This window comes from Prosopis cineraria, unplaced genomic scaffold (assembly GCF_029017545.1).
Source record: "Prosopis cineraria cultivar Desert tree isolate PC_DT_omini unplaced genomic scaffold, ASM2901754v1 PC5, whole genome shotgun sequence".
In the NCBI taxonomy this organism is placed as follows: Eukaryota; Viridiplantae; Streptophyta; class Magnoliopsida; order Fabales; family Fabaceae; genus Prosopis; species Prosopis cineraria.
In genome coordinates, this window is record NW_026555336.1 from 18,610,804 (window position 1) to 18,622,718 (window position 11,915).

An 11,915-nucleotide genomic window follows, 5' to 3' on the forward strand; every position below is an offset into this window, starting at 1 on the left:
ATTGAGTGGAGGAATGGTATTTTAGAGTGAGAAATGGCGATATTTTCCTCACAAAAATTTAAATATTTGGATGTGGTCAAATGTGAGAAAACAGACGAAAAAAGGATAAAAAGAATGAAGAAGGAGGAGGGGAGATTAAAGCTTTGCTAAGGCAAGAATGATAGACTACCAGAAGATAGTTTTATACCGCCCTAAGCTCCTATCCTACTCTAATTTCTATTAGTTTGTGATATAGAGAAATTGAATTAAGGAGTTGTATGGGTTATTTGCTGAACCCTAGTTTTGATGATTGTGATAGACACATTTGTTACCCACTTTTATTTGTCAATTAGGACCCTTTTATTAATGATTTATTCCCTTCAAGTGTACACATTGCATTAGATTTAGAATTTTACCTAAGTTTCTAGGTTCAGTGCACTAGGGGTATTTTAGTTCGAAAATTAAACTTTTGAGAAAACGTACAAGAAAAATTGAAAAAGTGCATTTTATGTCCAGTTGATGAGTGGTAAAATTATATTTTTAAAATTCATTTTAGTTTGTGAGTAATTAAATAAAAATTCAACACTTTCTTAAGTATCTTAGTTTGACCTAGTTTCAGTTTGCCTTTGTGTGAAAATTTTTATATAATTTGTTCAGCCTAAAACTTGGTTAATTTAATAAATTCTCCCTTCTAATTATGAATTTAATTCTAGACATTAATAATTTTTATTACATCACATGCCATTTAATTGAATTATGTGATTTATGTGACATAGGTGGCATGTGACTTGTGCATCAATTAGGCAATTGAAGTCAACACTCATTGAGGTCAATGGCTGAGTATTTGCACATGATTTATGCTATTTTTGGGATATTGAATCAGCTTAAATGATGTGGATGACACATGAGAAATTACACACACATTGGAATCATCTACAAATCAATAGGAGGTTGCCACCTTGCAAGTGTGACAAGGTTCCCATTTCCATTTTAATTTCTTTTCTTATTTTTTAATTAAGTCATCAACTAATGGAAAACAAGGGTGAGCATGCCATTTACCTAAAAAAATCAAATCAATCATCATCTCATTCTTCTTCTACATTTTCTCTCTCTTGTTCTTGGTGTTCTTCATTTTCTCCTACTTCTCTCTACAATACAGCGCATCTAGCCACCATTTCTCCCTCTTTTCACCATCACATCCACTTAATTCTTCCACCATTCTTCTCCCTCTTAAGGTCGAACTAACCCCAAGCAATAAAAGGAGATTTGAAGCTCAATCTATCAAGAAGCATGAAGCATATGCCACAGCCTAGTTGTGTTCATGGAGGAAGCAAAGTGCTCTTGATGTTTTCTATCTAGAGTCTCCATGGAATCCTAGGGGAGAGTTGATAGAAGAGGAGTTTTGAAGTTTTCACTTGGCTTAGCTCAACTATTTCTTCATCTTGTTTCAATTCCATTAGAATACTATGACTATTGTTGATTGTGGTTCAATTTAACTTTAGTTACATGGTTGTTTGTAATTTGTAATGTTGAAACAAGATTTTTAAGTTGAATTTGATGACCTATATGCTGCTGAAATTTCATCCACTCTATGAATTTGCATGATAATATGTGATTTCAATGGGTGAATGTCTTGTATTAGCCTAGTATGTAATTGTGTGGCGAATACTTGATGAGTTGCTTGAGTTTTTCATAGTTTTAAACTTAGGTACAGCTTTGGGAAGTGGTATTTAGGAATGAATTTTAGCTAAATACTTGGTTAATTTTAGAGCTAAGCTAGTAAGGTTACCTAAGGGGCTTGTAATAGCACTAAGAAGATTGAATTAGTGAAGCTAGGATACTTGAGATAGTTGTCTTAAGTAAATGCATTTTTCAGCCAAGGAAGAGGAGTTAAGTGAGCTACATAATTAATTAAAGGCTAGGAATCTTCCATTAACAACACCCTAAAGTTCCTACTTAAATTGAGAAGCCACTTCTTTCGAAATTAGGATTAGTTTTCTAGCTTAATTCACTAGATAATTAGGTTATCAATTAGCTAAATAACTTCAAACTTTAGGTGATTTATTTTACTATATAACTTTTAAATTAGACTTAAAATCATTCCTTGGGAGATGATCTAAGGTTGGCCCTATATTGCATGAGGGTTAGTTTTAGTGTAATTTTGAAGGCAAACGACAATCCCTATCAAAATTTTGGCGCCGTTGTCGGGGAATGGTGTAGGTTTAATTCTAAGGTTGTTTAGTGCTTAATTTACATTTTTAGTATTTCTAAAATTTTTTTAAGAAAATCATAAAATTTGTGTTTTGTGTTTTTCTTAGTGTTTTTGTGTGTTTTGAGCCTTTTTGTTCTATTTTGGAAAAAAGAAAAAAAACCTAGTGTAATTTTTGTTGATTTGGTGTAGAGCTGAAAATACTCTGTTTTTACTGTCTCTATTTGAAATTAAAAAATTAATTGGGAACGATTCTGAGCTAATTTGAACTTGAAAGCTTTTCATTTTAAATCTCTATATCTTAGCTTCATTTTAAAATTAGTTTGGTCAATTTTGGACGTGGGAAGTGTCTTGTAGAAATTTTACAAGCTAACAAGGTCCAGGGAGCCTTTACAGAGGATTCCCAAAACCCTGTTGTAACTTCGAGTTAGCATATCTCTTCTCTATGTGTTTAAATTGATTAATTTCAGTCTCATTTTTCTTGTTATATTTGTTTCCTATATTTAGAAATGTCTTCAATGTTGACATCTTCATGTTTAAAAGTTTATTAGAAGCTCTAAAGGTCTTCTAGAAGAAATCCTATTTCTCCAGACTTGTGGGCCAACTTGTGAAAAATTCTGGGAACGATTGGGAAGGATTTTTGATCTTAAGGTTTTATATAATTTTCCTATATATCTCTTGTGTCTCTCGTAAAATTGTCAAGAGAATTGCTCGTGTGGATTGGCTGATAAAAAATCCACAAGTTCACTATCTCCAGAAAGCCTACTGTGCAAATTTCAGAATTATCAAAGCTTCTTGATTGAGCATTTCTAACTCTCTTTCTACTTGTTTGGTTTTGTTTTTGATTGTTTTTTTCATTTTGTTGTGTTAAGTTTATTAGAAAAAAAATTATTTCTCTTGCTTTTGTGTGTTTTGAATTGTTTCTTCTTGATTTGCATTTTAGTTTAGCTTGTTCTTTGTTCTTAATTTTTCTTGAGCTTGATTAGTGCATGACGTGAAGAAAACATACCTCTTTTGTTGAATTAGATCCATAAATTGAAAGGACTATTTCTAGATTGAGAAGATCACAACCTATTCTTGATTCTCATTTGGTTTGTAATTCAACAATGGAAGGTATGTTAGGGCACGAGCATGTGCATAATAAGGGCTATGGGAACGGGAATGAGAATTTGCATGATGATGGCCATGTTAATAATGAATTTAAAGGCTTGCATAATCCTAAAGAGGAGAGGAGCATTAGGCAATTAACTTAACCTAATTGGTTATGGCTTGTATGTTCCTCCTACTAGTGTTCAATTTGAAATTAAACCCTCTTTGATTAATGCATTGCCTAAATTTCATGGGTTACTGAGAGAAGATTGCAATAGGTTTTTGCATACTCTCCTATTGGTTTGTAATACTATGAAGCCTATGCATGTAAATGTTGATGATGTTCAAGCTAAGGCTTTTGTATTTTGTCTTGAAGGTTTAGCAAAGGAGTGGTATTTCAACTACCCTTCTTATGTGAAAGTGAGCATATAGGTCGAGCTAAGAAGACTTTTCTTGGATAAATTCTTTCCAAATTCTAAGGTCATCAATTTGAGGAATCAAATCTATGGGGTCCGACAAGGAGAGGATGAGAGTCTCTATGAGTATTGGATTAGATTTCAAAGTCTTTTAGCTAAATGCCCACACCATCAAATTTCTAGTGAGAATTTAGTCCAATATTTTTATAAGGGCTTGATTCTAAGAGACAAAGTTAACATTGATGCTGCTAGTAGTGGATGCTTGATTGACCTCACTTCCTTAAAGGCTTGGAAACTAATTGACAAGATGGCTTCAAGTAGTGCTCAATGCTCTACAAGGGAGAAGAGAAATGTGAATATGGTAGGTTCCTCAATTCTTAATGATTCATATGTGGACTTGCTAGCTGCCAAGATTGGCAGAATGTTGGCTCCACAAATATCTCAAGTGAGTAGTATAAGTACTTCTCAAGCACTTGTCCCTTATTCTTGTACTTTTTGTGACTCACCTATGCATATAGAAAGCAATTGTCCTATTAAGTTTGAGCAAGTAAATGCTATCTACAATGGAAAACAATCCTATGGTGGGAGGCAAGGGCAAGCAACTTATTCTAATACTTACAACCCTTCATGGAGAGACCATTCTAATTTCTCCTATTCAAATTCAAATATGGCTTTACAAGATAATCAACAAAGAGGATCTTATCAAAACACCTTTGGCTATGACCCTCCACCTTATTTGTCTCAAGGTAGCTCTTCTCAAAGCTACAATCTAAGTGGTAATTCTCTTGTACCTTCTTCTAATTCTTATAATGATAGGAGGCTTGTTTCAATTGAGAGTTCTTCTAATTCTAACTCTTCTAATGATGTGAATGTGTTACGCAAGCAATTGATTGAAATGAATTCCTTATATAAAAACATGTATGATGGCTTAGGGAATAAGGTGGAGAGTATGGGTAACAAGTGTGAGAACATGAACTCTAAAATTGATGCCTTCTTAAATGAATATGCTTGCGAACCAATTAAGTGCAGCCAATGCTCAAGCCTCTACATTACCATCCAACACTGTTACTAATCCTAAAGCTAATCTCAATGCTATCACATTGAGGACTGGTAAGGAGTTGGGAGAAAGAGTGCAAGGAGACAAAAGAAAACAGAAGGCCGAGAATTTTTTTAAATTCTTCAATTGATATTAATGTTTCTAGTTCTTCTTTTGCTCCTAATGATGCATCTTTTTGTAGAGATGATGAGAATGGGAACATTAAGGAGATCATATGTGAGCAACCACCATCTAAGGTGGAAAAGAGGACTATGGCCGAGTTGTTTAGCAAGGAAAAAGAGGGAGATGCTGAGCAAAGTGGAACAAGAAAGGAGAGTTTAAGGAAGGAAGAAGGAAAGCAAGGTCAAGAGATTGTGAAGAAGCTTCCTGTTCCATAAGCACAAGTGGTCCCTAAGCAAGTAAAGGGACAATTTTATCAAGAGGTATATGATTTCTTTTATAAGATTCATGTTAATGTACCCTTAATGGATGTAGTTAAGAACTTTCCTAAGTATGCCAAATTTTTGAAAGAATGTTGTACAAATAAAAGAAAATTTAGGCCTAATGTAACGGTACAGTTACCCTTATTTGTGAGTGCTATCATGAAGCCTCAACTCCTTATAAAATGTGAGGACCCCAATTCCTTCACAATTCCATGCAAGATTGGAAACACACATTTTTCTCATGCATTGATAGACTTAGGTGCAACCATTAATGTTATGCCTCTTTCAATTTATCATGCCTTAAGTCTTGAGTGCATGCATAAGATACCTATGATATGCCAATTAGCGGATAGAAGTGTTAGAAGACCACATGGAGTAGTAGAAGACTTATTGGTTTATGTTAAAGGTCTATTATTTCTTGTGAATTTCTATGTGCTTGATATGTCAAAAGAAGGGAGTGAGGATGAGGATTGCCCATACATTGATTGACATGGAAAAAGGGTAGTTTGATTTTGAAATGTGGAGAGGATCATGTTGTTTTTAATATATATGAAGCAATGAAACATCCTTTGAGGATTATTCTTTGTTGGGTGTGAGTTCAATTGAGCTATTGCTTTATGATGCTTGTGAGTCTCACATGCTTAATTCTTTCTCACATGTTGATGATGATTTGTCTCTTATCACTACTACATGCATTGATGGATGTGATTGTCTTATTTGTTTAAAGATTGATGCATGGTTGAATGATGCAACTACTTCTTCTCATAATTTATTTAAAATAACTCCTATGCTTGATCTTGAAATGCTTGAGAAGGGTATATCTTCTTATGTTGTAGGTACTAAAGCCATTGACGCTGAAGCTATGAGTTTTTCTCCACTCGAGCTTGATGTTCTTAGGATTCCTAAGCTATTAGAGGAAAATTCTGCACTTCCACATGTCGAGGTCATGGCTCATGTCCAAGCACTTGAGGATAAGTTGCAAGAAAAGGGGGAGGTTGTGAAGAAAGAAGAGGAGCAATTAAAAAAGTGAGAAGCCTAAAAGACAAGGGGGTGCTATGGGATATTCCACCAAATTAGACTTGAAGAAGCTCATTCCCTCTTATGTAAAGCCACCTATCTTGGATTTGAAGTCTTTACCATCTAATCTCAAGTATGCATATATCCTAGAGAATGAGAAGCTTCCGGTAATAATTTCTAACTCTTTATCTGGTGAGGAAGAAAATGCGTTGCTTGATGTGTTGAGAAAGAATATGCATGCTATTGGTTGGACTTTGGCTGACATTCTTGGTATTGACCCTATTGTGTGTACACATAAAATTTTTCTTGAGGACAATGCTAAGCCCATTAGGCAACCACAAAGGAGACTTAACCCATTGATTTTAGATGTGGTAAAGAAAGAGGTTTTCAAGTTACTTAGTACTGGGATCATTTACCCTATAACTGATAGTGAGTGGTGTTGATAGGAAATTAGTCGCTTATCCTCAAAATCACACTAAAGCTAACCCTAATGCAATATAGGGCCAACCCTAGGTCATCTCCCAAGGAATGGTTTTAAGTCTAATTGAAAGTTATCTAGTGAAATAAATCAACCAAAGTTTGTAGGAATTTAGTTACCTAGCTAATTATCTAAACTAATTACCTAATGTGCAAGTAATTAAAATTCTAGTGAAAGTGAGTGAAATGAACTTCCCTTTTACAATAATGGAACCCTAGAGATTAGTTAATTTTGGACTCATTATCTTCTCATGATTAGGCTAAGTTTAGCTTCCCTTTCCTCTTGACTAAAGCTGTCATGACTTAAGAAAATTATCCTAAGCCAATTAACCTAATTAGCTAACCTCCCTAGGTCTTAGATTAAAGTCCCTAGTTCAATTAACCAATTGGTGAAGACATTAGCCAAGTGATTCACTCAAAATCCTCTCTCAACAGCCATAGTCAAACACATAAATTGAGCAACCACAAGATTATGTCAAGCTACTCAACAACACAAGCATTAACACCACAAGATTATGCAATATTAACACAAGAAATTCACTAATTGAAAAACACAAGATTATGTGCCAAACAAAGAGTGGCAAAATTCAGTCATGGCTGTCCAAGGAAGAAATTAAATGAAACAATCCTCTCTCTTTACATCAACATCAAATTCAAATTAGAATTTATAAGCTAAGATGATTAAACCCTAGATTAAGGAATCTAACCATCTAGTAAAAAGAGAAGAGGATAGGAAACAAAAGAACTTAGCCAATTTGAAGCTCAAGACTCATCCTCCATCTTCATCTCTCTAGGATTTACAAAGAAACTTAGCCAATCTTCATCTTCAAGAACCCTAGTAATTGCTTGTGAAGGCCAAACTCCATAGCTCTTGAATGATGGAAATGAGCTTCAATCCTTGTGAAAATGGAAGGGATGGAACGAAAATGAAGATAGGAGAAGAATGGTATGAGTTTTGTGGAGGTTTGGTGGCTGAAAATGGAGGTTAGGGTGCTGGAAAATGAAGAACAAAAGAGAGAAAATGAAGAACACTATGAACAAGAGAGAGAGAATGTGGAAGATGAATGAGATATATGTTGGATCCCATTTGGGACTTAAAACGACGTGCTCCTTGGTGTCTCCCATCAGTTGAAGCTTAATTAAAATAAGGAAAAAGAAATTAAAATGTAAATGGGAGCCTTGTCACACTTGCAAGGTGACAACTTCCTATTGATTTGTAGATGATTCCAATGTGTGCCTAATTTCCCATATATCATCCACATCATTTTAGCTGATTTAATCCCTCAAAATAATCATAATTCACGTGCAAACCATCAGCCATTGACCTCAAGGAGTGTTGACCTCAATTGCCCAATTGATGCACAAGTCACATGCCACCTATGTCATATAAATCACATAATTCAATTAAATAGCATATGATATAATAAAATCTAATTCATGTCCAGAATTAAATTCATATTTAGAAGGGAGAATTTATTAAATTAACCAGGTTTCAGGCTGCACAAAATTATATAAAATTTTCACACAAAGGCAAACCAAAACTAGGACAAACTAAGACACTTAAGAAAGTGTTGACTTTTTTATTTAATTACTCCCAAACTAAAATGAATTTTAAAAATATAATTTCACCATTCATCAACTGGATATAAAATGCACTTTTTCAATTTTTCTTGTACATTTTCTCAAAAGTTCATTTTTTGGACCAAAATGCCCCTAGTGTACTGATCTTAGAAACTTAGGCAAAGTTCCAAATCTAATGCAATGTGTGCACTTGAAGGTGATAAATCATTAATAAAATGGTCCTAATTGACAAATAAAAGTGGGTAACAAATGTGTTCTATCAATTCCCCCACACTTAGCTTTTGCACTCCGGGCAAAATCAAGTGAAAAAGGTCCCAAAAGAAACTATAAGACAAAGAAATAAGAGAAAAATATTGTTTCAAGTCACTAAAATACTAGCTCATGAACTTCTACAAATTATCAATCAATGTGGCAATAATTACGAAAGAATTATGCACATCACAAATAAACCCTTACCAAGAATCAATGTCAAAGAGTAAGCCTCTCTAGGTTAAGTGTTTGCTCTCATCACTCACAGTGTATAAGGTATTAAATTTACTCAAAATTTCTTAGGATAAACCCTACTATGAATTTGTAACCCTTCTACATCTCCATCACTAAATAGCACTTGCAATCAAGAATCAAATGGACTTTATTAGGTTGTGATATAGGTAATGAAAGGATGTCTAAGAAATGCATGTATATAAAAAAAATAGGGTTAGCATCAAAATAATGCTAAATCAAGATATATCCCCTTAATATGCAAAGCATAACCTAACTCAATTGAGTGAACACCTTAACACAATGAGGATGGAAAGAAATGATAAGAAATAAAACAAATGGAATGGATGAGCTAGCAACTTTTTATTTTTATTTTATTTTTTTTTTTTTTTTTCTTTTTTTTGTTTTCTCTTCTTCTTTTTTTTTTCTAGCAACTTTATTTCTTTTCTTTTTGACTATATTTTTTTTTTCAAATCTATCTTTGTTGTTTTTTTTTTTGTTGCCCCTAACTCTTTGAAAAACAATGGAAGTAATGGATAGAGAAATGATAATAAGCATCCACTCATTTGGTCTAGGACATGCAATGAATAATTAAAAAAAAACAATATAAAAGTGTAACATGCATTCCTTGGGGAAAAATAGGGTGAATTTTTTTTTTTTAAGAATCAAACCAAAGGCTTAAAGTGGCTAACAAAGGATAATAAAATATAATAGGTTGGCTATTGGCTCTTGGCTATTTTTTATGAATGCCATCTCTCATCTCCTATCAAACAAGTGCAAGATATATGGTCTTAATTAAGAAGTGAAACAAATTCTAGAGGGTAACATCACTAAGGAATTAATCACACATGAGTGTTTAGCCTCTTCCATGAAAAGGTAATATGCCACTCTAATCCATTAATTCAAGGTAAAAGAATGTTCACTTCACACCTATTCAATCCTAAAAATTACCACATCTCAAGAATCAAATATCCATTCAAGAGCTAGGTAATTAGTAAGTAACTCAAAAACAAAACGAAAAAAATTTTTTTTTGAATTTTTTTTTTGCAAAACCAAACAAAACCACCAAACAAACAAAACAAAATGTTTATTTCTCTCCCCACACTTAAATCATGCATTGTCCTAATGTATGTATAGACTAGTGATAAAATAAGGTGAGATCAATAATGAATGCATAACAAAAGGGTGTGCAGATATTTTTTTTTTCAAACTAAAACACAAAACAAAGAAGTCAAATAAAGCAAATAAACTCTACTTTTTCCTACTAGGTTCATCTCCCCCACACTTGAACTATACCTATCATTAAATATATCAATTAAAGGAAGGTAAAAGCTCAAGGTTAGAGAGATACAACCTTATCATGGTGGTTCAAAAACATGTTGAGAGAAGTCCTCCTCCTTTTGAAGTGATTTGGCATCTTTGTAGAGCTTGTATAGGTGACCATTGATTGCATAGTGGAAACCGTGGCTTTATTCAAGAGTTGCAAACCCCATAGGGAAACACCTTGGTCACTAGATATGGTCCCTCCCACTTAGACTTCAACTTGGCATGCTATGAATAAACCTTGTTTGGAACAAGAGGACTTGATCTCCTTCTTGAAACTTTTTCCTCAAGATTAGCTTGTCATGAAGGATCCTTGTTTTCTCTTATAGATTCTAGAAGACTCATAGGCATCCAACCTAAGCTCCTCAAGTTCTTGCATTTGAAGAAATCTCTCTTTAGCCGAAAGATGGAAATCCAAGTTTAGTTCTTGATGGCCGAATAGGCCCTATGCTCTATCTCCACAGGGAGGTGGCAACTTTCTCATCAAAATCGAAAAGGAGACATGCCAATGGGAGTCTTATACGGTCCGATAAGCCCACAAAGCATCCTCCAAGTGTAAAGACCAATCCTTCTATTTGTGTTCACCACCTTGGTTAGGATTTTCTTGACTTCTCTATTTGATACTTCGGCTTGGCCATTAGTTTGGGGATGATATGGTGTAGAGATTTTGTGATGCACCCCATATTTAGCCAAGAGAGCCTTCATCATCTTATGCAAAAGGGGATCCTTGGTCACTTACCAGGCCTTAGGAATCCATACCTACAAAAAATATAGATTTGAGAAACTTCAAACAATCTTAGCATCACAAGTTCTAGTAGGAATGGCTTCAATCCACTTTGAAACATAATCAACACCAAGTAATATGTACTCAAAACTAAAGGATGGTGGAAAGGACCCATGAAGTCAAGCCCCAAACATCAAAAATCTCACAAAAATAAAATGGGTTGTTGAGGCATTTCATGTCTCTTACCCCAACTACTAACCTTTTTGACATTTCAAGCATGCTTTAAAAATTCATAAGAGTCTTTAAACAAGCTAGGCCGATACAATCCACAATCTAAAACCTTCCTAGCTATCTTATTTGAGCTAAAATGACCCCACCAATGCATGAGAGTGACAAAATCAAGAACAGAAGGCACATCAACATCATCAACACACCTCTAATCACTTTATTCACTACAAATCTCCCCATCAAAGGTGGTTCCCAAATGTAAAATCTAGACTCTCTTTTCATTTTTCAATGGCAAAACGTGAAGCACAAGGAGGCAAGACTCCAACACTCAATATAGTTAGCAAAAGAGGCATACCATGGAGGCTTAGATGAAATGGCACACAATGCCTCAACAGGAAATGAATCACAAGGAATAATAGGGTTAGAGTTTACCCATAGTAGCTTTTAAATGAGGTAGTCTAGACAAATGATCCGTTACTTGATTGGTAGAACCACTCCTATCCCTTATATGCCATATCAAATTCTTGCATCAAGATCACCCATCGAATCAAGCGAGGCTTAGAATCTGTCTTCTAAACAAGTACCTCACAGCAGCATGGTCAGTGTACACAACAACTTTAGAGTTAAGAAGATATGATCTAAACTTATAAGTAAAAACAATAGCAAACAACTCTTTCTCAGTTGTGGTGTAATTAACCTGAGCTGAATCTAGGGTCCTAGATGCATAAAGCAATCACATATGATAATTGCCCTCTCTTTGACCAAGCATAGCTCCCACAGCAAATTAGAAGCATCACATGACAACTCAAAAGGCAAAGATCAATTTGGGGCATTAAGAATGGGAGAGTAAATGAGCATGCTTTTCAAAGTGTCAAAACTCCTTTTGCAAGCATCATCAAAAACAAAATCAACA

The 11,915-nt window shown here is 34.4% G+C and overlaps 1 non-coding gene across 1 annotated transcript; it reads right to left on the reverse strand.

The window, feature by feature from the left end:
• Nucleotides 1-3,763: 3,763 nt before the first annotated feature.
• On the reverse strand, nt 3,764-3,870 carry LOC129312219 (small nucleolar RNA R71). Its single transcript, XR_008593470.1, has one exon. It is a non-coding gene; the product is annotated as a small nucleolar RNA R71 (small nucleolar RNA).
• Nucleotides 3,871-11,915: the final 8,045 nt, after the last annotated feature.